We start from the raw sequence: 27230 nt of genomic DNA on the forward strand, positions 1-27230 counted from the left end.
GCAGCGTTTGTTTTGTGTCGGAACGGCGCTTCAAAATGCAGATTGGTTCCCGGCACATCTGCACTTGCGAGACAATTTTCTTTTCTTGTTGATGCGGAAGGAAAAGCAAGGCGTTGTGTTACTCGCCTTTTTCACTATTCATCGTAGAAAACACAATGCATACATCCTTCACTGTATGAATTTAAAACACGCAATACAACTGAGAGTGCAAGAAGCGGAGGAAGTAATGGGTTTATATTGGTGAAAAAAGTATTACACTGTACACCTGCATTCTATTGTATGATCCTTTGTTGGGATTCCTTGTTCGTATCTGACGGGTTTTTTTTTTTTTTTTTCAATACATTTACGGTAAAATCAAATAACGTGGCAGAGTTCATGGGCTCAGCTCCTGAGTGGAGAGTGCAGGTTGTAACAAAAGGCAAGGCAAGGCTGCGCATCCCACCAGACCCGCCATGCTATGCTATAAAGGAGTGCGTGAGGAATCCTGGTGAATGTTAACTATTGCATCCTGTGTGTGTGTGTGTGTGTGTGTGTGTGTGTGTGTGTGTGTGTGTGTGTATCTGTGTATGTCTAAAGTAGATGGTGTGTGTTTATATTTTTTTCAAATTTTACAATTCAACAGTGGTTGTATGCGAATGGACAAAACTAGCTCTCAGGATCATCGTATTCGCCTTGGTATGCACATCTGGCAAGAGTGTGGAGCACTGCCTAGCATGAAGTCTCGTCTCGTGCCTCATACTCATTTTCCTTTCATCCTTCTCGCTTCGACCTCTTACCCTCTGCCTCCTCCTCCTACTTGCTTCTCGCTCTGCATGTGAATTTCCTTTTTACTGCCCTGAGCCTTGTGTTGTTCTGTGGTGCTAAGGCTGCTAAGGTGCATTCCATCTGCACGCCGACTAGCCACTGAAAGCTGTAACCGTCTCAAGGAGAAGGAGAATGGCACTGCGGAAGATGTGTTTCATGAATATTTCTTGAAAAATCGCCCAAAATGTGCTTGTAAGACCCATTGTTCTTGTATATATATATATATATATATATATATATATATATATATATATATATATATATATATATATATATATATATATATAATATGACTCGTGAGGTCTTCTCAAATAAGAGGAAATGACTGATGTAAATATAGAACAAAGTTTCAAGACACCGCTAACAGCAAAAGTAAACACTATTAATAGAGAATTTCGAACTTTTCAATGTGTTTAGTTTTGCTCGTCCTCGCATGCGTAATCTTACTTCAATTCAGTAATAAGTGTCATCACACTGGTAATTTCAGGAATAGTAAAATCATACTGCATGCATTTCCTTGGAATTTCTTACGTTAGTTTTTTTTTTCCAAATAAAAAACGAAATAACAATTCAATATCTTATCAGTGCTAAGATATCAGGTTCAACAGGTAAGATGCATATCCTGGACATTGAGGCTCTGTAATTAAGCTAAATTGCGGTAACTTGCACACATTCCCAACGACCCGTCTATTTACAGTTTCTCACCGACCCAAATTTGGTGTGACATCGATAGCCTCTCCAAGCTGTGCGGGGCAGGAGGAGGCAATCCCGGTCGATGGTTGAGGAAGAGGAGCTTTGGGAAGGGGGCGAGATGCTGCTGGAAAGAGGGGAAGTGGAGAGGGTGGAGAGGGAAAGAGGAAGAGGTCAAGGTTTGAGAGGAATGTTTCTGATAACGTGTAAGGGAGCACGAGAAATATGAGCAAAAAAAGAGAAAGGGGAAAGCGAAAGAGGGATAAGGAAAGACAGTCCACTTAAAGGAAGCAGGAAAGGAAAGGTTAGGGTGAAGATGTATGACAATGACTTGGGAAAGTGAAAAGGTAAATCTGCAGGCGAGGTCTTGAGAACCGGGAAAACTTCTGAGTCAATGTAGAGACGAATTGTATTTTGTCTTAGAAGACAGTAGAATAGAAGAAAGGAGAGGGAAGAAAGAAAGAAGAAAAAATAAGGAGGAAGAAATAAAAGAAAGAAGAAAAGAGAAAAAGGAAAAGAGAGGAGAGAGAGAGAGAGAGAGAGAGAAAGAGAAAGAGTTGAAATACTAAAAATGCTTGAAAATGCAAAAAAAAAAAAAAAAAATCATTTGCAAAAAATCATTTCCACTAATAATATAGGTCATTATCGATTAAGAGAACTAACAAATTGTAATACTTATGCACACATGTGTTAACTGTCAATGCCAAGTTAAACCATTCCTAAATATGGGATATAAAATTTTCGACTTTCGTGCATCAATGGATGGTGGGCGCTAGAATACGAAAGTACACAAGAGTAATACATACTACCACTACACGATTTTTATTACAAGCTCAGTTAATTTTTATAGTGTTTCTGTGGACTGAGTGATTACCTCCTATTGGGCTTACGGTACACGAAAACCATGCATTAGTTAGTTCATATAAGCAAAGTCACGGATACAAGTAGCTCATTCCATTGTTTTGTTTATGGGAACACTTGGCTGTGTTGCATACGTAATTGCAGTTTAGATAGGCTTTTAGCATACTTTGTTGACCGACTCGTCCTACAGTATAGTTAAGCACTGTCTTCATGAGTATTTTTCCACATATCAGGCAATTTAGGCCACTTTACAACTCACAGTATACTCGTACATACTGTTTATCAATAATGTCGATCGCCCTTTACCCATTTATTCCAATCATCTATACCTTATCTTCATCAACTCACGTCTTCTCCTCGCTTACCCATTACCAGACTAAATCATCCAACTAACCATTCCTCGCCTCTCTTTCCTCATTTATCGGGTTCAAACACTTGCATGATTCAGTATATTGATTTTTTCAGTAACTATTGCATGCTATTCTTTTTGTTTTCCTTTACTCGGACTCCTTATTACCTCACGATCTTCGCCATAAGAGAATCATGAGACGCTTCCCATGGTAAGTAAGCAAGACGCCATCAATCCTGCCGCCACGTCCATAGCAGGACACCGGCTGACTATTTTCGGTGCTGTAATCGAATCTAAAAGTCTGATGTTGGGAGCGGCGTGTCTTCATGTCCTTGAGAGAGAGAGAGAGAGAGAGAGAGAGAGAGAGAGAGAGAGAGAGAGAGAGAGAGAGAGTATTGGTAGTCAAAAGAATGATGAAGCAAGTGAAACATACTCTGCACTTTCAATTTATTTATTACATATTTGTAACTTTACTCGAGTGTATTGATTTTCCCAATAATAATGTTCATAGAGAAAATGCATGCCAACACGTCATACTTTATCAAAGGATCACTGATCATTGGTTAGGAATGCAGTAAAGAAAATATTAAAGCACGAATACCATATATATTTTTTTGGATAATGGAGATGAACTCCTTTTATCCTTTCACCAGTGACCTTTTTTTTAAGTAGTATTGATGGTCTTCTCTCAGTACGAATTTCCTGTCACATCACCGTCTATGGCTGTCGTCACGTCCACCTGCCTGGCTCTCCCTCCGTCCTTTTCTCTTCACCATCACATCCTTAATGGTTGTCTCCTCTCTTTGGACGATACCTTCTTCTCTTCTGCTCCTCTTCCTGGAATGGAAGTTGTCAGGGGGTGTCAGGCCACATGTGTACAGGAGTATTTTCAAAGACTTGCATAGGGTCAGGTGTTGTCGGACAGGCCTCGATCCGGGATGTTCCGCTGAGTCTCGGTACCACAGACAAGAAAGAGAATTAAAGAACCAACCATCAAGGTACTCAAGAATATTCCTGGTTATATTTTACCAAAACTTAAGAAGATACTTTCATTGTCCACGAGTTCACATGAAGTTTATCTATCTGTCAATTGTTTTGTTTTTGTTTACATAAAGAAATAAGTAGATAAAAAGAAGCAGTCACATAGCATCTACCAGTATAGGTACATATGAGTAGATTTGAGCAGATACTTTTTTTTATTTTTACTGCTTTGAAATGCATTATATTGTATTCGTAGGTTATCAGCCGGAATACCTAAGCAGATTAAGCTGTTGAGCTACTGTTAAATAGGAACCTCCTGAATATATATTTTTTCATGAACCGAAGCTTGCATCAAATAACTATTACTTTGTCATCAAATGGTCATTGTAGTTCACTCGTTAGATTTCATGGCCTTTTTTGTTCCTCACCAGGGTAGCGAAAATGCCGCGAGGTGACCGTAAGAAGACAGGACAGTGGAGCACATGTGGCTGATGGTAATGGTAATATCCACGTACGCCGAAAAGATAACTACTTTTAATCTAAAAACCGATACGTAGAGTGCCAAAGACACAACGTAAGAAAAAAGGAAACATCAAACCCTCCTACAAAATGATATTCCATGAAAACAACCGGTGAATCCTCATATTTTGTGTCAAAGATGTATTGATCTATTTTCCTTTTGTATTGATACGTGGAAAGGCGTCTGCAGGGAACGCCACCGGAGCCTAGCGCAAGAGGGTCATTCTGAAGTCTGGACAATGAGTGTCAGATAGTACAGAGATAATAAAGGAGTGGACGAGACAGAATACCATGAAAGAGCATTGAGTACTCTCACTCATCGTACTTCACAGAGATTCTTCGTTTTTCTTTTTCTCATGATCAGTTTCCAATATTCGTTTGCTTATTTCCCGCTGCAATTGTCATTATTTTCCGTCTCTCTTGTAATGATGCTTACATGCACAATGTTCATAGTCTAATTTTTTTCGTGCCTGTTGGTTTTTCCTGTTTCTTTTCTTTATTCCGTTTATGATTTTATCGCAGTCATGTTACACATTATATAGGAGCTAACATACTCTCTCTCTCTCTCTCTCTCTCTCTCTCTCTCTCTCTCTCTCTCTCTCTCTCTCTAAGTTTCTTCTATTTTTGGGGGGGCAATATCTTCTCAGTTTTCCCCTTTTAGCTCTGCTGTGATGGCTTCCTTCCACATCCCATAGCAGGCGTATCGACGTATTGGAGATGGAACACAGCCAGAACCACCTTTGATCACTACTCGGCGTTTCATGTAGCGAGTTGAGTCACATTCGTCGTTCGCCAGATGAATCTTCCCAGCCTGTGAAAGGAACAAATTATACGCAAAAACTCAAGATCTAGATGAAGGTGTAAGAGAATGACGCATCGTATTCGTAAAATCTGCAGAAAAGAGTAGGGAATATAAAAATGGTTCCAGCTTTTCAGTTATTTTAACGCATGACTTTATTAATTTAATATACTTTTTAAATGACGTATCAAGTTAGTTTGATAGATTATTCAAATGACTCTTCAGGTTAGTGGAAATTGCTAAAAATGAAGGAAAATCAAAATGACCAACTTCCAAGCAGAAAGAAAAAATAGCGAAGTTTTTCCAAGTTTGTTTCTTTATCTAACTTCCTTTGCGTACTGAAAAAAAAAGGCATGAAAAAAGTGTTTGGTGCGAGTGAAAATTTGATCCCCAACAATTTGTAAACGAGGTTGTTATAGAATTTCATCATTGTCAGGAGAGAAGATAAATGAAAGGTAATTACGTTGTTGACCTCAAAGGCATCATTCCTCTCCCTTCCCTCCCCTTCACCAGGCTTCCGGGAAAAGAGAGAGAGAGAGAGAGAGAGAGAGAGAGAGAGAGAGAGAGAGAGAGAGAGAGAGAGAGAGAGAGAGAAAAAATATAAATATATAACACAGTAATAATGTCACCGATTTCTATTTAATACCTGACTTCCTGGTTCATATCCTGGAGGCTACTGGATATTTGGTTAATTTAGTGAAGTTCAGAAGGTTCAGTGTCCCCGCGCGCACACATACATGTACCCCACACATGCAAGCTCACGCCCGCCACACACACACACACACACACACACACACACACACACACACACACACACACACACACACACACACACACACACACACACACACACACACACACACACACACACACACACACACACACACACACACACACACACACACACACACACACACACACACACACACACACACACACACACACACACACACACACACACACACACACACACACACATCTCTTTCTCCGTATTACTGACGCTCACCAAACAAACTTCACGCCTTTGATATCTTCAACATAGCACCTACACCTCCTTCACCACCACCGCCTCGATCTTGTAGTCGGTTGATTATTGGTATGATAGAGAATCCCTCAACTTAATTCTGTCCTTTTTTCTCTTCCCTGTGGCTGCCACCTGAAGATACATAACTAAAGACGTCATTGCTGTCTTTGACTGAAATGGTTAAGAAGTCAAAGTTAATTTTTAAAAAGCTACATGCCATGCCTTCTGAAAAAGATAGTGAAATCAATTCGGTGATGGCATAGTGGTAAGAAAAGATATGAGAAAAAGAGTTAGGTGTGCCAGATGTCAAATTAAGGTCATTTTTACAGTGTGTGACTAAATGTAGTGACGCCGTGGACAAAGAGTGGGAGTCCCGCCAAGCTCAAGCCGCACGCAACCTGTCGGTTTTTTTTTTTTTTTTTTTTTTTTCATTTTTTTCCTTCTTTTCCATTCCCTTTCCGTGGCAGATGTTCCAATTTCATGCTCCGTTCGTTGCATTTTCCAGATATTGACTTTTCCTAGGAAGGAAAAGGTTAGGTATCGAGTATTTTCCTTGACAAATAATGAAGTAATATTCTACAAAGAACCTTCCTTTTCCCGCGTTTCGAAGCTTTTTGTATAGTCTCTTCCCTGAAGATGATAGTAAATACATGGAAGTAGGTTTAGGCGTCTGTCAAATGGCCATGTTTGTCAGTTCAGAGGCCAACAGAGCGGAATATGTTAGAGACAGTCTTCTGTCTGAGAATATTTCTCTATTTATGATAAGAATATAGCAATACATAAAGAATTAAGAATACACATCTAGGAGGAACATAGAAGTGAAGTAGCAATATCTAATTTACAAACTTCCTATTTTGAAATAACACACTGTTTACAGGATCGTGAAAAGACTGTTTGAACTGAACCGACGGTAAGAGTTTCAAATTTTTCCAGCCATAGGTCATTGTCTGTGTTCAGGTAGTTTACTCAGGTGTTTACTCAGGATGTTCCTCTCTGTCTTCCTCTTGTTCCATTTCGTCTCCCGCCAGGCCACCCACTGATTCCCAGGCCATTGAGCGCCGCCCCACTTCCCAACTCGTGTAATCTGCCTGGTATAAATAAACAAAACACGCTAGTCTTGTCAGTATTAGTAGTCCCAGGAGGGAAAGTTAAACAAACTCCGGTCAGAAATAAAGATACGGGAACAGTTCTGTTACACGTGAGAATTCTCCACTGAACTAATTGGAGGTAACTTAGGAACCTTTGTGCACCGACGTGTATTTATGGAACACCGTGCCACGGGCATTGTGAGGCGTTTCAAGAAATGTCTTGAACTGAGCACCTGAGACTTTTGTATAAACGAACTCTTCACTATCCCACCTCTTTATTAACCCTTTCTGCATAAGCTTAAAAAAAATATATATATATATATATATATATATATATATATATATATATATATATATATATATATATATACTTATTTTTTTTATTGCTAACTTTACACACAGGATATGCTTAATTTATTATAATTTAACATCTGACAACCCGTGGTCTGTGGGAAAGGCGCCATCTGCCGTCCTGGGGCATCCCTCGGTGAGACAGGACATAGCTTGTTGGACGCAACACCAACTTCTTTCTCATAATGCAGGTCAAGTGACGTTTCTACCACACCTGAGGAGACTGTCCTCTTATTTTCATTTCGTTGTTGTTTTCTGAAGAAATTCGTGATCATATACCAGACGTTGTCCTAGTAAATCCATAAACCTATTTACGATGTTTTGCCGTTTAGATGTACGTATATACCTATTTAATGCACTATCGGACCTGAATTGCAATATTCTTTTCGTCATATTCATAACATCATTTTATAGACTTGTCTGTTGATCTCATCCCTTTCTTAGACCAAAAATAAAGGGAAAAGATACTGAATAAGTGTAAATATATTATCTTCGGGAAAGCAGAGAAGTCACTATATGTATGACAACACAAAAGCTACTGATAATGTTCACATAAACGAAACAGTATTCCTTTCATTCTTTGTTTCTTGATCTTTTGAAGCGGAAGTATAATTAACTTGAAACTTCGAGCTTCGAGCTTCTCTCATCCTTACATATGATTCGTTAATACCTAACAATATATTGAGAGGTAAACGCAATGAATAATCAGAGGATACTGAGTTGGTGCAGAGAATTGTAGAAGTGGAAGCAACTGGAGCACACAGTGTAATCAGACTGGAAAATATGTAGGAATAGCTAAGCAGATGAGATCAACGGTGGGGAAAACAGGTAATTGGAGAACAGAAAGGCAGGGCCGCTACCGCCCCATCATTCAAATATTTACACACCCGGGAAGATGAGCTCAGGAATGAAAACCACACTAATACACTGTAATAACCATATAGAAATGCGCGCGCGCGCGCACACACACACACACACACACACACACACACACACACACACACACACACACACACACACACACACACACACACACACACACATCTTGCCCAAACTTATGTATGCCACACCAGTGTGGTCTTCCTCCCTCACCTCCAGTCAACAGCAACAACTGGAAAATGTCCAAAAGACTGAAAAAAGGGCCTGCAGAATCATCCTTGGCCCTGCCTACACTGACAACGATCACGCCCTATCTACCCTCGATCTCCCCACACTGGCTACCAGACACCAAGCGGCCCTTGTCAGGATGGGTAGAGGCCTACTGCGCCACCCATGGCTACGACACCTCCTTTCCTCCCAACGCGCCCCAGCCAACCCATGCCACACGACACACAAACGTGGTCATGCCACTTAATGCCCCGAGAACCGACCGTTATCATCATAATGCTATCCTCTTCATGGTCATGGTGCGAACAATAAACAGCTAAGTTAAGGTTCTAACCTTAAGTCTCCCTCAATTCCCATATGTACATTTTCAGTATGTATGTACTGCAATTACTACTAAGCCGTATTATTATTATTATTATTATTATTACACACACACACACACACACACACACACACACACACACACACACACACACACACACACACACACACACACACACACACACATTCATTGCTGCCTTTATTGAAATGGAAGCCGTTTGAAGGGAACATTTTAATTTTTTTTGAGATTCATATCATTCTTGTTTTTATTTCGCAGTGAATTTGAATATCATCAGCAAAGTATTACTCTTATGGTGTATTCTTTCGAGAAAAAAATAGGTATGAGTATCCAGAGTGTGTACAAAATGAAGACCATAACAAGATGATCTGAAACTCGTGTCAGTCTTGAAGTTATAAAGAACCAGAGGATGTATAAAACGAGTTTGTTAAGTTGACCTGAATCTAGTGGCACTTTCTTTTTTACTGCGGTGCATCGCAGCATGATCAGTCTCGTGTCCTTTGTGTTGTTTGTTCATTGAAAATAAAAACCATTGATCATCAGAGTATGTGTCAAAGGAATGGATCTGAGTGCCATCTCCATCCATGTTAAAGAAAAGGGCCATTAACCGAAAGATGAAGCACAAATGAGGATGAATAATGAAGTGCTAGTGATTGCGGATTAAGGAAACAAAAGTGTAGTTAGAGATCAAAACGTTAAACAGGAGATGCCTTCCTACCGTCCACCCCAAAGCATGGAAAAATGTGATGCATTTGATGACATTCCTCAGAATGAAGTCCATACAAAAAGGGAAACTCGGATGTCACTGTGGTTTGGGATTAATCTTCCACACTGATTCAATCTTTCGCTGAATATAAGGGATATATATATATATATATATATATATATATATATATATATATATATATATATATATATATATATATATATATATATATATATATATATACATATATATATATATATATATGTGTGTGTGTGTGTGTGTAAGACTGGAGAGGGGAAACGGAATGCTTGTCTTTCTCTGTATGCTTGTCTGTTTTCCTTATGTGTCCCTCAGACTGTGTTCGTGAATTCATGTATCCATCCATATATGTATATTGCCTATATAAACAGAAGAAAATAGTAATCACCAGGAACTGCGAGCCATTAAATTGCCTGAAGCGAGTTAATTAACGAATGGAGATGATAATACGAAAGTAGAGGAGGCGCTCATGAGTGAGGAACACAGGTGCAGTAATTAAGGAGCGGGAGACGAGAACTATAAGATGCGTAATCAGAATGAGTGTTGTGCTTAGGGCCAGACCAGCTCACGCCTTGGCACGAGGAGTGACACCAGCTGAGTTAAAAGCCCGCATTCGCAAAGATTATGAAACCTTACCTTGATTATTGTTCATTTATTAATTATTTGCTTATTCCACGTCTGAACCTATTCATTGCTATAGAAGTCCTTGGTTTAACACTCATATATTTTGTGAGAAGAGGACCTACCAAGGAGGAAAGAGAGAGAGAGAGAGAGAGAGAGAGAGAGAGAGAGAGAGAGAGAGAGAGAGAGAGAGAGAGAGAGAGAGAGAGAGAACTTAACACGCTGTCATGAATGTTGTGTACGTTTTCAAACGTGTACTCATTATTTCAGTTTTAGTTTTTTATTTTATTATTTATACCATGTGGGCTATTCACGGGAGTTTATGGGCTAAAGGAGATACTTTTTGGGTACCTCCTATCTCAAAGTCCACCCGCTAGGAAACCGTTGTCCCGAGTGAGGAAGCCCAACCCACACTCGGATCGTGGACAGGATTCGAACCCGTGCGCTTGAAGACCCCTCGGATCCCAAAGCACGCATGGTTCCACTGTACCACGGCTTGACAAATGTGCAGCACAATCAGAAGAGAACAGAACATTATGTAATAGATGTACAAAAAAAAGGTTATAGGCTTATAAAGAGAAGACTAATATAAAAAAAGAGATGAAAACATACTGAAGAAAAAAGAAACGAAATTATCAGAGTGTTTGCTTAAGCGTTATGTACATTATTTCTATGGAAGCCCAAAGGCTTCAGGAATACGAAACGAAAGGAAAAGGACAGTAATAAACTTCCGATGTTGACGTTTACACTGAAGATGAACTCAAAATTCACGGTTAAAATTTTACTTCAATGACGGCATTGGAAAAATGCAAGCCAGGATGAAGGAAAGCAATGACAATAAGCTTCCAATTTTAATATTTTATACCAATCAAAATTAAGTTTTACAAACATAAAGCAAATGGTAGCAGATGAAGAATAAAAAATACCTTTATTGGATCAAAGCAAAATAGGAAAAAGTTATCCTTCCACGTTTTAAGTTTTGTATTTTTGTATCTGGTATGCTGTATAAGACAAAATACAAATATCACTTGTAGAAATCAACGCTAGATGACGGCAGCTAAAAACAAAAAAATAAAAGTTTCTCTGAGAATTACATGAAAGAAAAACGCGTATCCTTGGAAAGTTTAAGTTATGTTATTCAGCAAAAAGTAAACCATTATTCACCTGTAAAGTACCTATCAAGAATTATTGTGCAGTTCCTGTTCTCAGATGTTACTCTTTTAAGATTACATTTTATTAGCTAAGTATTTTACGTCTAAAAACAACGTTGTATTTTCCTGGACAGAACTAAAGCTACTGGCAATAAAAGGCTTGTGCTCCTTTTGCTGCCACTTATGACTCAAAATTATGTTGAAAACCTCTACCACAACGTTTAATTAAACATGAAGAAATGCACAGAAACCAATTGATCGATTCATAGTTCATGGACAAATTACAAATCCCAAATAAGCCCCACGCTCTGTTATCATTGTCAGCACCGATCGACTTATAGGTACATGGATGCATGTTTTATCTTTTTATATATGAAAAAAAATACTGTATAACGTATATTGTATGTAGTTTGATCATTATACGATGGCAAGCTTGTACACGAGTCAGTTAGTGGAGGACTGCAGCTCGTGAACAAGAGTAATGTTGTGGTTTACCTTTGTAAAGTCAAAAGTCACAGAAAACACAAACACCCTGCTGACATTTTTACTCTGGAAATTTAATTAAATTCATTTATTCTTGCAGCACAGGCTATTTGGTGATAATTTTTCTATTTGTACACTTTCCGGAACGTTTCCTGAAGTATTTCAGTAAATCTCGTTCAGTGTGAAATATTAACATGCAGTTCAAAGCTGTTCATAGAATTGCAAATGATGTAATGTGGAAATATGAAATGAAAGAAAGTTAATTAAAAAAAGTGTTTATGACAATTGAATGACCATTAAAAGAGTGGCTGGTTATGAGAATTCTGATTGTGGAATAGTTCTTCCTTGTGATGAATGCCTCCATTACACGATTTTTTGAGTGATTAAAAGAAACAATACGTAGAGATTGAAAAATGTGTGTGTGTGTGTGTGTGTGTGTGTGTGTGTGTGTGTGTGTGTGTGTGTGTGTGTGTGTGTGTGTGTGTGAATGGATGATTGGGTTAGTGTGTAGGCCACTGACTATCAAATTCACTTTTTTTTTCTTTTCTTTTTATTTTCAGCATATTAATTTTGTGTCCAGATTTTCACTTCCATTTCAAAATTCCATTCATTTTATCACCCTTTACCTACCTATACCTATCACTATCACACTTAATTTTTCTCCCCTCGCCTCCCCCTGCTGCACCTTCCAATCGCCACCCAATAACTGGCACACTGAAAAAGATTCCTATTTTTAATCTGTTCTATTCCCCTGAGAGTCGTGCCCGCATGGGATTGTTCTATATTTCACATCAATATTTTTAGTCATGGTCCGGTTCAGTTTGTGTCCTTACTACTTGTTGCTTATGATATGATTTTTTCGATGCAATTCTTGTGGTTATTCCTGTTGCTGCTGATATTGTTTTTCTATTCTTCTTGGTAGTGGTTAGGTGGTACATATTGTGATACTGATTGGGAAATGAATGATCAAATTCCTTTTTGGATTTTTAATAAGAATTTGAATTCAAGAGGATCAGAAAACATGGGACGAAATGTAATGTAGACTCGGGTACTAATTTCTTTGTGTGTGTGTGTATGTGTGTGTGTGTGTGTGTGTGTGTGTGTGTGTGTGTGTGTGTGTGTGTGTGTGTGTGTGTGTGTGTGTGTGTGTGTGTGTGTGTGTGTGTGTGTGTGTGTGTGTGTGTGTGTTTGTGTGTGTGTGTGTTCTCCTTTCTGGCTGTCTGTGCTTGTCTATTTTTTTGCTCTCTCTCTCTCTCTCTCTCTCTCATTTACAAACAAAAAAACAATTGCACCGCTGCTTAATCGTGCTCCCTTGCAATATTCATCGTTACCCACTAAGTTTCGACACATCCCTTCCCCCTTCCTGTCATCCTGTCTTGCCACACTTTCATCATCCTCCTCTCTTTCCTCATCTGCCTCATATTTTTCATCCTCTCCCTTTTATTTTCATCGTGTATTTTTTTTTATCCCAGATCAGTCCATTTCATTTAATACCTTGTCTATCCATCTCGCTAAATCTTTTTTTTTTTTCCGTAGGTTAAAGAAAATCTAATGAAACTGCTACCTTGTGGGTGTCTTTCTAACATCAGGTGAGAAAGTTACAGCTACATTGTTAATTACCTACCGACGACTTCTTGCTGCCGCCTCCTTCTCCAAGGGCTGTATTTCTCCCTCTCTCCCTTTCTCCTACTCCTCCTCTTCCTCCTCCTTTCTTCCCGAGTAAAAAAGGCCCTCCCGCTGGCTTCGTCCCTCCCGTGTCTTTCCCAATAATCCGTCCCTTCAGTATTCGTCTTCCAGTTGTCTCCGTTTATTCGTCCTTATCCAGTATTCCATCTGCCTCGGGATTCATTCTCTCTCTCTCTCTCTCTCTCTCTCTCTCTCTCTCTCTCTCTCTCTCTCTCTCTCTCTCTCTCTCTCTCTCTCTCTCTCTCTCTCTCTCTCTCTCTCTCTCTCTCTCTCTCTCTGTTCCTTTCGTGTCTGTTTTTTCCTCCTCATGTTCGTCTTTCACTCTTTCCTCGACCGGCGTCCCTTCCTCCACCCCTGAGACAGGTCGAGGAGCCTGGCTTGACTCGGACGCCTCCTCGTGGGATGTGGTAAGGAATAATTGAATGTCGTGTGGTCGTGGTAGGAGGAAGAGAGAGGGCAAGTGGGAGGAAGCGTGAAGCAACAGCTCAACCAAGGTAGAGGAACATTTCTTCTCCTATGATTTTACGTGAATGTGGAAAGTAACATGATGTGAAGTGTGAGTGGCGTGATCTAACTGGGTTTCTCAAATGCATTATATGAAAGAAAATAAAGGTTATTACGTTTCCTTTGAATTGATGTTTAGTACAGTGTAATGGTTAGCCTCGATGGTCGTTCGGTACATTAAATGAAAAAGGAATGCTAGTTTTCAAAATCAAATGATCCATAAGTATTATATTAAATTTATATTAAGGGATGTTGAAATTAACAGTTCAAAGGAATGCACACACACACACACACACACACACACACACACACACACACACACACACACACACACACACACACACACACACACACACGACATGGCAGTTACCAAATATGTGTAATTTAGGAAACGGTTCTTTTCCTTTTGCCCTTAACGAACTTGTATGGAAAAAAGGAAAGAGAATATTGCTTCAATCATGAAGGCAAACTAAGAATTGAAAGGTTATTGCTCGCAATACGACTGGACGATCAACAGAATATAAAATCCGTGAAACTCTGCTTGTTGACTCAAGAGTAATAGCAAGCAAACCCTACGAGTATCTGAAGTTTATAGTCTTGGTGTTCAAAATTGAACTTTGTTATATATATATATATATATATATATATATATATATATATATATATATATATATATATATATATATATATAATATATATACACACACGTAGCAATAATAATAATAATAATAATGATAATAATAATAATAATAATAATAATAACAATAATAATAATTCTTATAATAAGAAGAAGAGGAAGAAGAAGAAGAACAAAAACAACAACTGTAATAATAATGGTAATAATGTTAATAATATTGTTGATAATAATAATAGTTATAAGAACAACAAGAACAAGAAGAAAAAAATCAATGATAATATTTAAATAAGTAAATCTATAATTAAAAATATATTTGCTACTATGACTAATAATACCAATAATGGTAATGATGATTATATAATTACTGATGATAGCAATGACAGTAGTAATTATAATAATAATAATATTATTATTATTAATAATATTAATAGTAATGATAGCAATAATAATAATAAAAGTAAATTAATAATAAGTAATATCAATGATAATGAAAGTAATAACAATAATATTGCTACCACAACTACTGTACCCATCACCCGTACAAAGGGATCTTATAAACGCTAAGTTCTTTGGCGAAGACTAGTAATGGCAAGCGGGGCAATACTTTCTTCAGCCTTTATAAGTTTACCTTTCTTCATAGCGTTGTGAAAAGAGTTATGTTTGAAATTATTTTTTAATTACGTCTTTGTTTGTTTATCTTTTTTTCTGAATTGCATAGGTACGCACAACTAAAGTTAGTTCTGCAGGATAAGGTAAATATCAGTGCTTTCCTGAGTGATTCGTAAGTGGCCCAGTTTTTTTTTTTTTTTTCCGCCGCTTTTTTGGAAACATCAATTTAAGCATATGTTTTTTCTCCAATTTTAGTGCTCTTCGTCAGCAATTTGAACACTGAAACATAAAGATGCAGAGATCGAGTGTTGGAGTAACATGAGTTAGAAGATAATTGCTTTGAACACACTTTTTGATTTGAACTACTAATTTGAACATTTTACTGATACCATGCATTTAAGAATGAGATATTCCTGTTTGTATTTATGAAAATTTGCTTCGTCGCCTAAAGAAAACAAGCAAGTTGTCATCAAAATTGGTAATGTTTATGATACAGCCTAAGGTTACTCAGATAAGATAACAAGTGTCAGTGTCATTAGAGGGGATGACGAGGGTTGTTTATGAACGTAGCTTTGGTAAGAATAGCGCGTTAAGAGTTAATCATCTCTTACAACGGAGGTCTCATTATTCAGTTCAATTCATCTGTTACTGTTGGTGTTATATCAAAATATTTAGCATGTGGATGATTTATTAATTAACAGTTCTTGAGGTAGAAGCCAATAACATAAAAATCTATATGTGCTCACATAATTTGGCATAAAAGATAACATAACATTTATTACCAATACAGATAGCAATAGCAAGTAAATATATTTTGATAGACTGTTACAGTTAAAAAATATTCTCTATTTCAGTTGATACAAAACAAAGATAAGATTAAAAAAGAAGTTGATGTATTTTTATTTTACACTTTATAAAGCATGCATTAAATTTCCCAATGTTCAGTAACAATGTACATTACTAATTATTTACAAATCTATCCTCTTTTGGCAGATGAGCCAGATACGTCTAGACCACAGGCAAGGTAAGAACGTTGCTTTTCTGCTTTCCTTCTGTGCTGCAGAAGTTAGTTATAGTCTTCGGTTTACACCTTTGGGAATTTTAATGTTTACTGGAAATCTCAATGCAGTATTTAACAGAGAATTATGAGCGCATAATGATTTCCACTAAAATAGATGAAGAGGATAAAATGCATTATGCTTCTTGAATATTTCTCTACTCCTAACTTAGTTATCTCCTATGCTCATAGTTAGTGGGTCTAAATGAAAAAAATGAAAGTATAAGAAAATTACAAAATATGAACAGAAGTTAAGGTTATGATGGAAAATATTTCACGGAAAAATGTCTGGTTAATTAATGATGATGGAAACCAGCCAAACTTTTTTTTATACTATTTTTTTCCTTGGTCTCCATTATAATCATAATTATTAATGCGTATTTCGTTACCTCTTCCAAACTCAGTAAGGGTGACATCTCATTTCGTACATCTCCCAAGGGACCCATAACACCTGTATACTTTTCTTTATTGTCACTTTTTGTCTTTTCTGTCCTTTCTGAGATAAAAGAAAGAGAACTCGCTGTAGAAATGTAACGGTGAACAAAACCTATTACCTTGGGAGTGAAAACACGAGTAATGGGAAGAGATTCTAGTTAAAACAAAACGTGTTGTCATATTAGCAGACCTCAGTATGTTATCACCAGGACGTGGCCAGACTACCTTAATTACCTCTTCCCTTACCTGTGATGAGGAAGGTAACACAACTTGCCCTCTCCCTCCTCCTCCTCCTCCTCCTGGATATCAACTCCAACAACAACCTCCTCCACACACACACATTACCTCTTACATAGCTTCTCACAAAACTTTCTTGTGTCTAAAGATGCAGAGAAATACACAAAAGAAACATGAAAGCGGAAGCGAAAGTTGCATATACACACCTTTCATGCAAATAATAGATAAGACTTTTGTATTGGAAAAAAGGATGGATAGAATTAAGTGTAAGGAGACAGTCAATCAGTTGTATATCTTTACTACTTTTGTTAATCTAGTTAACGCAGTAGCAGAAAACTCTAACTAGTTATATGATATTAGTGGTAATAGCAGCAGCAACAATGACATTAGTAGTAAGTAGTAATAATAATACCAATAGCAACTGTAACAATAGCAGCAACAACAATAAGAATAACAAAAACAATATGTATTTTTACAGCAGGGTAAAATTTGAAAGAAATATATATATATATATATATATATATATATATATATATATATATATATATATATATATATATATATATATATATATATATATAATACTGAAGTGAGGAGCTAGTTAATTATCTAAACAAAAAGTATGTAATAATATTTTTAACAAATGTAGGCATGAAAACACCAGTCACACCTATTACCTTTGCTTTACTAATAAAGAGCAGGTCCTCTTTTAGTTTGCATAACAAGAAGTGTGAATATTACTTTTGGTGCTGGACTATAAAACGTAAAACTAACAGTAATGGATTCATACTTGATAACCTGACAAAAAAAATATATGTAGGAAATTGGTTTACAGAGTGATAGGGCTCCTGAATATAATTTTCACTCATGACTTTATTGCCATGTCGAGCTTTAAAAGAAGGCTAGATAAAGTTATGAATGGAAATAATTAGTGAATATAAAACGAGTCATTTGGAGACCAACTGGATTCGTAGAGCCTCCCTTGTATTCGTATGGTCACATCCAAAAATGATCATAATGTTTATGTAGCATCTTTGGCCATCGTGTTTCCTTATATTTTGTACAGCGTCTGTATGAGAAATTTCTGATTTTCCATCAATTGCAATAACGGTTCTTATAACTAAAGCATTTCCTCGTCTCCCTCACCGTTCTTATGAAATGATTCCCTGCAGTTTGGAAGAAAAAAATGATATTAATCAGTAGAAAAAGTGAAAAGAAAAATACTTGATGAACGATGTCAGGGATTCAGTCTCATAGGCGAATGTAATTTATGTGTGACATTTTTTTCTCATTTTGCTTTTTTAATCATAATTATCACTGGTAATAGTTTTTAAACAGCAAAGTCTTTTAAAGAAAATCCAGGTCTCGATGGTTGTAAGTCTTAAATATTTTAATTTTCAATATTTGGAATGTCAAAATCTTATCTTATAAAATTCAAAATCTATACCAGTGTTTTTTCAAACTGTCGAAGATGCAGTGGTGTAACATGTATGATTTTCACCTCCTTTTCTTGATATGCTAGAACCCGATATCATATTTACGCCACGTTGTTCGGAGCATCATTAGGTTTAAGACGCAGCATACAGTGGATTTTCATTTCTTGAATAACCAGTTTTAACACAACCTCATGCGGCTAGTTTTCATTATACCTGGTTTACTGTTACGAACAGGCACACATCAGCATCTTCGCTAAGAACCATTTATTATCCATGAAAACTTGTCAAATCAATTTCCACACATCCCATCCCATGAAAATCAAAGCAATAATGTTATGATTATTTCTATATTGTAAGTTAAAAGGAAAAATAGGTTATCGTCTAGAAATTATGCTAAGTCATGGTAAAACCACGCTGCTTATAACAATTGCTTTGTCGATAGGCAACTCTATATTTTCAATCAAATTGACGATATGGTATTTTTTAAAGCAAATCTAACGGTATTCAGTATCCATTTAACATCCCACAAAAAATTACTCCTACAGCATTCCGTCCCCACCTTACGTTCTTGATGCGAAACATGAAAAATATTTACACAGCTACAGAAAGTGAAAATACGTACAAATATTGCCGTCGTCGGAATTTAATTACGACAGAGAAATAAAAGCCAAAATAATAAAAAGAATGATAAGAAAAAAATTAGAATATCTCTATCAAATACTCCGCCTGCTCTTCTAGATTATGATGGGAGAAAAGTTCGATATTTGTGGAATATGTTAATTTGCAAAGAACGGTAAAACTAAAGCTGGCAGTTAAGTACTATTTGCTGTAAGTTGAAATATCATTAAAGAATAAATTCAAACTTGTTCAGTTCAGCAGAAGAATTTCTATCTGATTCAAATAAGATATACTATCACGCAGATGAGCATATGTATATATTGAAGGATGGTTTAAATCCCACAGTACTATAGAATCTTTTTTTGACTACTTAAGAGTTTTTTGGGAAACAGGACTGCGTATTGCAGTTTCATAAATTGTTTAGTATCTTAGAAAATACAAGATTATTTTCGTATCTCTCTCTCTCTCTCTCTCTCTCTCTCTCTCTCTCTCTCTCTCTCTCTCTCTCTCTCTCTCTCTCTCTCTCTCTCTCTCTCTCTCTCTCCCCTGTATGTACATATTATATATATATAGTCACATGTGTTAATGAAAAAAAAGGTTTAAATGCATAATGATTCAAAAGTCCCACTATTGTATTACTTCTCTAATCTCTCAACCTTGGAATCTTTTCTCCTTTCTTTTCTTCTGGTACATTCTTCCTTTGGATTCGCTGGTTTCCACTCTTCTGTCACTTCGGTTTTATATTGCATTTCCTACTATTCATTTTTTGTATTCCATTTTTACACCAAACCGAATCTTTCCAGATTTCTTATCACATACATTTCTTGTTTTTGCATTCTTGATTTCCTTCTGCATGCGTCTTGTTTTCCTCTTCAGGCAATTTTTCCTCCATCTTTTTTTCGTCTCCATCCACATATTTTCTTTGTAGCTCTCGGGAATTTCAGGTTAAGGTGGTAGTTTCATTTCTGACTATTTCTTTAACATGTCTCTTCTGCTTTACCCTTTCTTTGTGCTTCTTTGTCTTTCTGTCTCCGCCTGCCCGTCATTTACACACACACACACACACACACACACACACACACACACACGAAATTCATCTTCCATTTTCTAAGATACTATACTTCCAGTTCTTAGAGCTTGTTTTATGAGACCTTATTCTCAGTTGATTACAGCATCGAAACAACTCTCATATCCTAAAATATTCAGGACAGCATAATTTCGTTATTCTAGAAAAAAAAATAATACGAAAACTCCACGAGTCTCAAAAGGATGTTGCATATAGAGCAAGACTTGCCCTGCCTTCCTCTGTCGTCTTATCCCGGAATACAAAAAACAAACAGCGCAAAGCAAACTCAAGCTCTTTCACAGTCTATCTATTTTTTTTTCTTTCTCCTTCCACACAGCTTCGTGAGATCATGTTTCTGGGCCGGTTCCTTCCACAGGCGTTCATTTTAGGTGTTCGGAAAATTTTCTGTGTTAGTTGGAAGGATGATGTAGCAGACGATATTCGAAAGTGGCGGAGTCTCCTTTAATCCGAATAAATAAATATATAAAATGTCTGGCAACTACGCACGTCTGAGTGTGTTCCCGTTTCTCTCCTGCTCTCTATTTTTTTTATCTTTGTGTGTGTGTGTGTGTGTGTGTGTCTGTGTGTGTGTGTGTGTGTGTGTGTGTGTGTGTGTGTGTGTGTGTGTGTGTGTGTGTGTGTGTGTGTGTGTGTGTGTGTGCGCGGGCCCTTATTTTCTATTCTTTTCGCGTCCTTGTTTTCACGTTCTTGTTTGTCTCACGAGTATTCTCGCTTCCCTTCTTTCCTTCAGTTTCCAAGCCCACATTGTTATTGTACGTAATAAAATTGTTTTCTTGATTCTCTGCATTAATATTTCCGCTATTTACAGTGTTTCAACTTGTGCTTGAAAAGAAGACGAAAGATATAAAGGTCCTCGTGTATTCAGCTTCTTCACATCTTCCACATCATGTCCACCATTTACTTGGTTTCTTGCTTTCCTTTACTTTGCTTTCTTTTTCCAACACGAAATATTATCTTTTACACTATTATCTCTCTTCACCTTAATTTCAGAATCAAAAGACTTTCCAGAGGAGAACTGCGAACACATTAGCGTGCCTTGCTTATTGAAAACAGTCTTTGGAATTTAATGATCTTGGGAAGACAAAAGCCGAAGAAGAATTACAAAGACTAGTGCATCAGGTAATCCTTCTCATAGTCTGGTGTTTTGCAGCGTTCAAAAAAAGTGTGTGGGAGAACAAAGCTCTAAAGAGCACTGGTCAATGTAATAACTTGATTATACTATTGAGGTACCAGAGACCTAAATTTACTACTTAAGAGAAAAAAAAGTCTTCAAATTATAACTGTCAAACAAATTATAACACTGTCAGAAATAGGTGATAGAAATATAGATGTTCGATTAAGTATTTCAAAGCTATTTGTGTTTTGTTGATTCTGTTTGCGTGCGTGCCACAAAATTTGTGTACAATGATTTCGCCGGTTTTCTTACTTGCCTTTGTGCTGAGACCTACGTAAGTATTCCTTGAATGATTGCAGGATTACTTTAAAATCGTATTAAAATTGTATGCTCTGGTTCGTATAAGACTAACACCAAGATGAGTGGTTAACTTTTGAAGTCCGCAGAGTGAAATTCATGCTTAATTCAGTGCTTATGACAATTCTTTTATTGCCTTTAAATCGTGATGATTTTTTAAGAAATAAGTTGTAATTAAATTTAAAGAAAGCAGAAATTAATGCGCATTAAGAAAAAAATGGTAATCTTGAAAAGGAAAATAATAACGACCGTATGTGTTTGATCATTTTAATCTTTAGCAGCGATTTCAATGTTTTTTTTTTTTTCTTTTTCACTGATTTAGAATAAATTAGCTATAATTTTAGTTGCTATATCGTAAAACGTTGAGTGGTTTAACGATACACATTCTGCTACCAAGGAGTACTTAGCGATTGGATGAGATAAAACTTGTTATCACTGCTCAAACTTTGGACCAGAAGACATTAGCAACAGGCAATTTCAGGAAATCAAATAGAAAGCACAGAGAGCAATCCAAATTGGGAAACAAGTTGTACAGCGTCTAACAAAACTTACATCCACCTACAAGTAACTTATATGACAGATGATAGACAGGTAATTTTTGTCCTAGTAGAAATGAACACCAACGTCAATTTAAATTCCTCGGCCAATATTACTCAGTTCAGTGTCCTTCCTGACCTGATGATGAATTCTTGCATAAATCATACGTTGGAAATTATTTAATTTAAATGCATACGATCACTATGTTATGTATTTCCCTTTGCATATAACTGGAAAATAAAAGTATCAGTTTGTCAGCTATTTTTCATTCTGCATTTTGTTTACTTTAGTGTTAATCAGTAGTAGTAACGGAATTGTCTTTGAAAGCATGTAAAATTATGTACCCTTATGCTTTTAATTTTTTATTTCAGCTTTAACTAATCTGTTTCTTTATTACCATTATATATATATATATATATATATATATATATATATATATATATATATATATATATATATATATATATATATATATCAATTTATTTATTCCATATATTAACAATATTGTTAATATATGGAATAAGCTTCCTTCAGAAATTGTAAATTGCAATTATATTGCATCATTAAAAATTGAAATTGACATATTTACAAGTTAACCCTCAGTAAACTCTCTTCCTAGCCAAATAATTACATGCTCAAATCCTAACGATATTATTGTTTTGTGCATTTTTTTTCTTTCAGATAGACATGTAGGGTTCACTGTAGGGTGAATAGTAAAATTTATTTTATTTCATCCTTTTCTATGAAAATTCCATGTCAGGCCTTTTTTATATATTACATGGTACTTTTCCCGACTATTTTCCATAGCAGCGAAAGCTGGAGGAGTGGTGGGTGAGGAGGACCCTTCTACTGTGCAGTCCTGTCCCTTTTCCAAGTAACTGGTTATAAGTTATTACAAGATAACCTTCAAGAGACAAAAAAATTGTTGCTATTTGGCTTTTCTCTGTATTCCTTTGTATCTTCGTCCTCCTCCTCCTCCTCCTCCTCCTCCTCCTCCTCCTCCTGACCAGTTTTGACCAAAATGTGTTACTGATACCTGGTGACTTTCTTCCTGGAGAAATTGTGCTGTGTATGAGATTGCTTAGTGGAGAACAGGTATTCAAGTGTGGGGAGCATCAGGTGGCAAGTATTTCCAAGCTCGAGGAGTAGTTGTGAAGTGGACTCTGTTTTATTTCCCGATCACATTACCTTCATAACCTGCTTATTGGACACCTGGGACCCGCGCTAGATAATGCCCCACATCCCACGGATTAGTTTGTCCAGTCCTCTCTTGAGAGGCTAGAAAGCCGACTGACAGATTTCGTAGTGACAATGATTTCCGAACTATCATTGCCATAATTTTTCTCGTGTTGTTTATCCAGCTGTAGAGTTCGAATTGCTTCGGTAGTGGTCATATAACTGGTCTTTTTTTTATGGCTGCAGGAGAGTATCTGAGCATTATGCTGTATTGGTGAAAAATTATAATAAGTCTATAGAAATCCTTTCCCAGTCATTGTGAAATCGATGTTTTCACAGCTCTTCTCCATCAGGTCTCGTCGTACACATCATCCTCCAACAGTTATTTTTCTCTCAGTGTTCCTTCATCGTGCAGTCCATCCACCTCCATGTTGGTCTTTGTCTTCGTCTCCTCCCCTTTATCTCCATCGCCATCATTCTTTCCTCCACACTTGCTTCTTGATTTTCTTCACACGTCTCCATTATTGCAGTCTTCTTTCCTTCCTTTTTTTGGGAGGAAAATTAATGAAAAATTGACTAAAATTAAACGAGAACACCAAACAATCACGATGAAAGTGAATGCTTAAGACGTAAGAAGAGGGTGGATAACTCGATGAAAAATCTAATTTGGGAAAATTTTTCGATTAGAATATTGTACTGGATGCCTTAAAATGCTTAAAAGAATAAAGTAGTTAGACCGTTAGCATGTCGCTATTGACGGTAATGAAGAGAGTAAATGTTTGACATGAATAAAATACATGAAATATCTGTTCAAAGGAATATTCCGAATTATGTATAGAAATGAAGAGAGAAAGAAAAGACGGTGAGTAAAAGGATAATGAAAAGAGTGATTTGCAAGAGTAAAAGAATGAAAGTCGAGGTATTCAAGAAGAGAAAGCTGCAATGAAGGCGAATGAAAAACGTAGGAGATCCAAACTGAAAGAGCAAAAGAGATGAAGTGAAATAGAATAATGGATTAAAGTTTAAAGAAAAGAACAGTAAGAAAATGAACCTGAGCACTCTTAGAAGGTGACGAAAGTGAAGATTCATGAAAAAAGTGAAAGCACATATAGGATTGCTATTCTGGAACTGTCACTAACCAAGATGTACAGCAGAGAAGATGCTTTGAGACTGAGTAGGAGTAAACTGTACAGTATAAGATATCGGATCACCCATAGATGGATTAACATTACAAGTAGTGAAATATTAAAAGAACTCAGGTTAACTAAATGTATCTCTTACATAGTCGGAAAGAAAGACGAGGTGCGATGACACTAAATAATAGCGGTTATTTTCAGTTACAAATATAACTACAGTAGAAATTAATTTGATAACAGGAAAAAGAATAGTTTGATAGGTATGATGCATGTCTAGAATTTTATGACGTAAAAACCTGTTTACGAGAAAAAAAAATTCTATTATGAAATTATTTAAAAATCTTGGTTCAATTTTGCTGATTTTGAACATGCTTAGATGAAATAGCCAACTTCAAGGATGGAAATCTCGTTATATAGACACGTTAGTTAAAATCATTTTTAGTTACTTGTAGAAAATATGTCGGGAGTGACTGGAATATATGGATAGTAAATTCATATCAATATAGCAGGTGCTGAAGTGGCAGAAGTGGATGAATATTTCGGAATGCATGACAAAATATTGCAAGGCCTCATCAGGACACCTTGCCATTTCAGCTCTATGGGTAAGTCTGTAACAAGAATTGAGGGAAATTGATAGAATCTTTGGTGATATATGCATTAGTAATATAATGTGGAACTGAACATGATTAGATAGATAGATAGAGAGAGAGAGAGAGAGAGAGAGAGAGAGAGAGAGAGTATATGTCCGTGCGTGCGTGCGTGCGTGTGGGTGTGTGCGTGTGTGCGTGTGAGCTTGCCACCTGTTTTCTTTTGTTCATTCATTATACTTTTTCACTTTTGTTTCCCGTCATTCACTTACCCAATCAGATATTAGTATACATATGGGCGGAATTAACTGTAGTAATAGTAGTACTAGTAGCAGTAGAAGTAGTTGTAGTAGTAGTAGTAGTAATAGTGGTGGTCGTGGTAGTGGTAGCAGTAGTAGTAATAGATTAATGGTAGTATTCTGTTTTCATCTTTTTCTCCAGCACTGCACTTCTCTTTCCTTGAGCTGCTGCTCCTTACATCTCCACCACAGACCCTCACCCTAACCCTCAGGCCAGTCCCAATCCAATACCTTGGGCTCTATATCCTTCCTCCCTTCTATCTTTGGTCTTCTCTCTGCCTCTCCACCCTGGCCTCGAGCTTCGGTCCACAGTGTGCGAATAACAGCTGAGACCACAGGGTTTTCTTATATCCTCCCTGTGCACTTGATTTTGCCTTCTTCATATTCTCTCTTCCATTTATTTTCCTTTCAATTTTCATTATTCCATTATTCGCGCCACCTCCTGAGGGCAACACGTTTTCTTGTTCAACACTTACTTTTTCTTCAGCTATTACTCCTAACAACACACAAACATTTCTCTGCGAGCTTCTCCTCCGTTCTCTGTTATGGCTTCCTGACACGCTCCACCTCCCATCTTGATACGTGAAAAAATTGCCTTTAATTGCACCATATTTTCTTAATAAACACATATGCGTTGTCGCGTCTTTTCAAGAGGAGAACAAACATGTAGAGGAAACAGTATTAAACCTTTTTTTTATATACGGGCTCGTACGCGCGCGCGCACACACACACACACACACACACACACACACACACACACACACACACACACACACACACACACACACACACACACACACACACACACACACACACAGTTCCTTTTTCCACGCCAGTGAAAGACTCGCTTTCCTTAAAATATTCAGTTTCGTTTCTATGGATGAAAAGGTTGCTGTATGGCCACCAACTCCCGTAGGATTCAGAATTCAGCTTTGATGAGCTTATTCATGTTGCAGATACCTGCCTGTGCTACACAGACGCTATCTTGGGCGTCCACTCTGCCGCCACCAGAGAAAGGGCCTGAACGGGATCACTAGAGATATAAAAGGAACATTTCTCTGATGAGTCATCAAGAACATGAAACCGCAATGATATTTGCTTTTATATACTGGCCAGCGAAGGTTGCTAACTATGCGGCTACTTGATGCAGTTCATTGATCCTTAACAGTGGATACACGTAACAATGATTAATCAAGGCAAAATTATCCAGCAATATTAAAGAATTTATGAAAACTTAATGGTGGTTACGTCGAGCCAAGAGACATATTTTCACAATCACTATTAATATTGTTAGTTTAGGGTGGCAGTTTCTTACGCTGTGAAGGTAATTAGTATCGGAAATAGATAGGTGGTGTACGTCGATGAATATCATCTTTAAAGTTTTACCTATTGTCTGTAATTTCAGTCCTCATAGTTAGTTATAGTTGATAAGTGAAGACATTAAACTCTACTACGTGAGGGAATCAATATTATGGATTGCTAATTTGAGTCCATCCACTCTTCTCCTTCCACGCCAAGCTTGCAAGCCTTCACTACTTCCAAATTCTCTACAATTGCAATGTTCTATTTAAGAATACAAAATAATGATAATGAAGGAAAATGCAAAATGTCATTGTCATTCATACACGTGAAAGCAACCCCAGTATAAAATACGTTTACCTATTTTCACTTACAATCTCCATCGATTAGTTCGTCTAATTTCCTTGGAAAGCTACCTCTTCATTCGCCACTTTTGTTATTCATTTAAGAGAAAAGTGAAAGTTGAAAATGTATAAACGTAAAGAACACACACACACACACACACA

At 37.0% G+C, this 27230-nt stretch overlaps 1 protein-coding gene and 1 long non-coding RNA gene across 7 annotated transcripts in view; one reads left to right on the forward strand and one right to left on the reverse strand.

Annotated features, from left to right (window-relative positions):
- LOC123504597 (complexin-like) overlaps positions 1–27230 on the reverse strand; it is a 792775-nt gene that overhangs the window by 707655 nt on the left and 57890 nt on the right. The window lies entirely within an intron of this gene.
- The window catches only part of LOC123504598, a 194863-nt gene that overhangs the window by 41848 nt on the left and 125785 nt on the right, over positions 1–27230 (forward strand). The window contains exons 3-4 of one of the 2 annotated variants that reach the window (XR_006674882.1): positions 13450–13502; positions 16343–16373. This is a non-coding gene — a long non-coding RNA (uncharacterized LOC123504598). The remainder of the gene's footprint in view (positions 1–13449; positions 13503–16342; positions 16374–27230) is intronic. The other variant, XR_006674883.1, reaches the window with a different exon arrangement.

The sequence above is a fragment of the Portunus trituberculatus genome, chromosome 16 (assembly GCF_017591435.1).
Source record: "Portunus trituberculatus isolate SZX2019 chromosome 16, ASM1759143v1, whole genome shotgun sequence".
NCBI classification, from domain to species: domain Eukaryota; kingdom Metazoa; phylum Arthropoda; class Malacostraca; order Decapoda; family Portunidae; genus Portunus; species Portunus trituberculatus.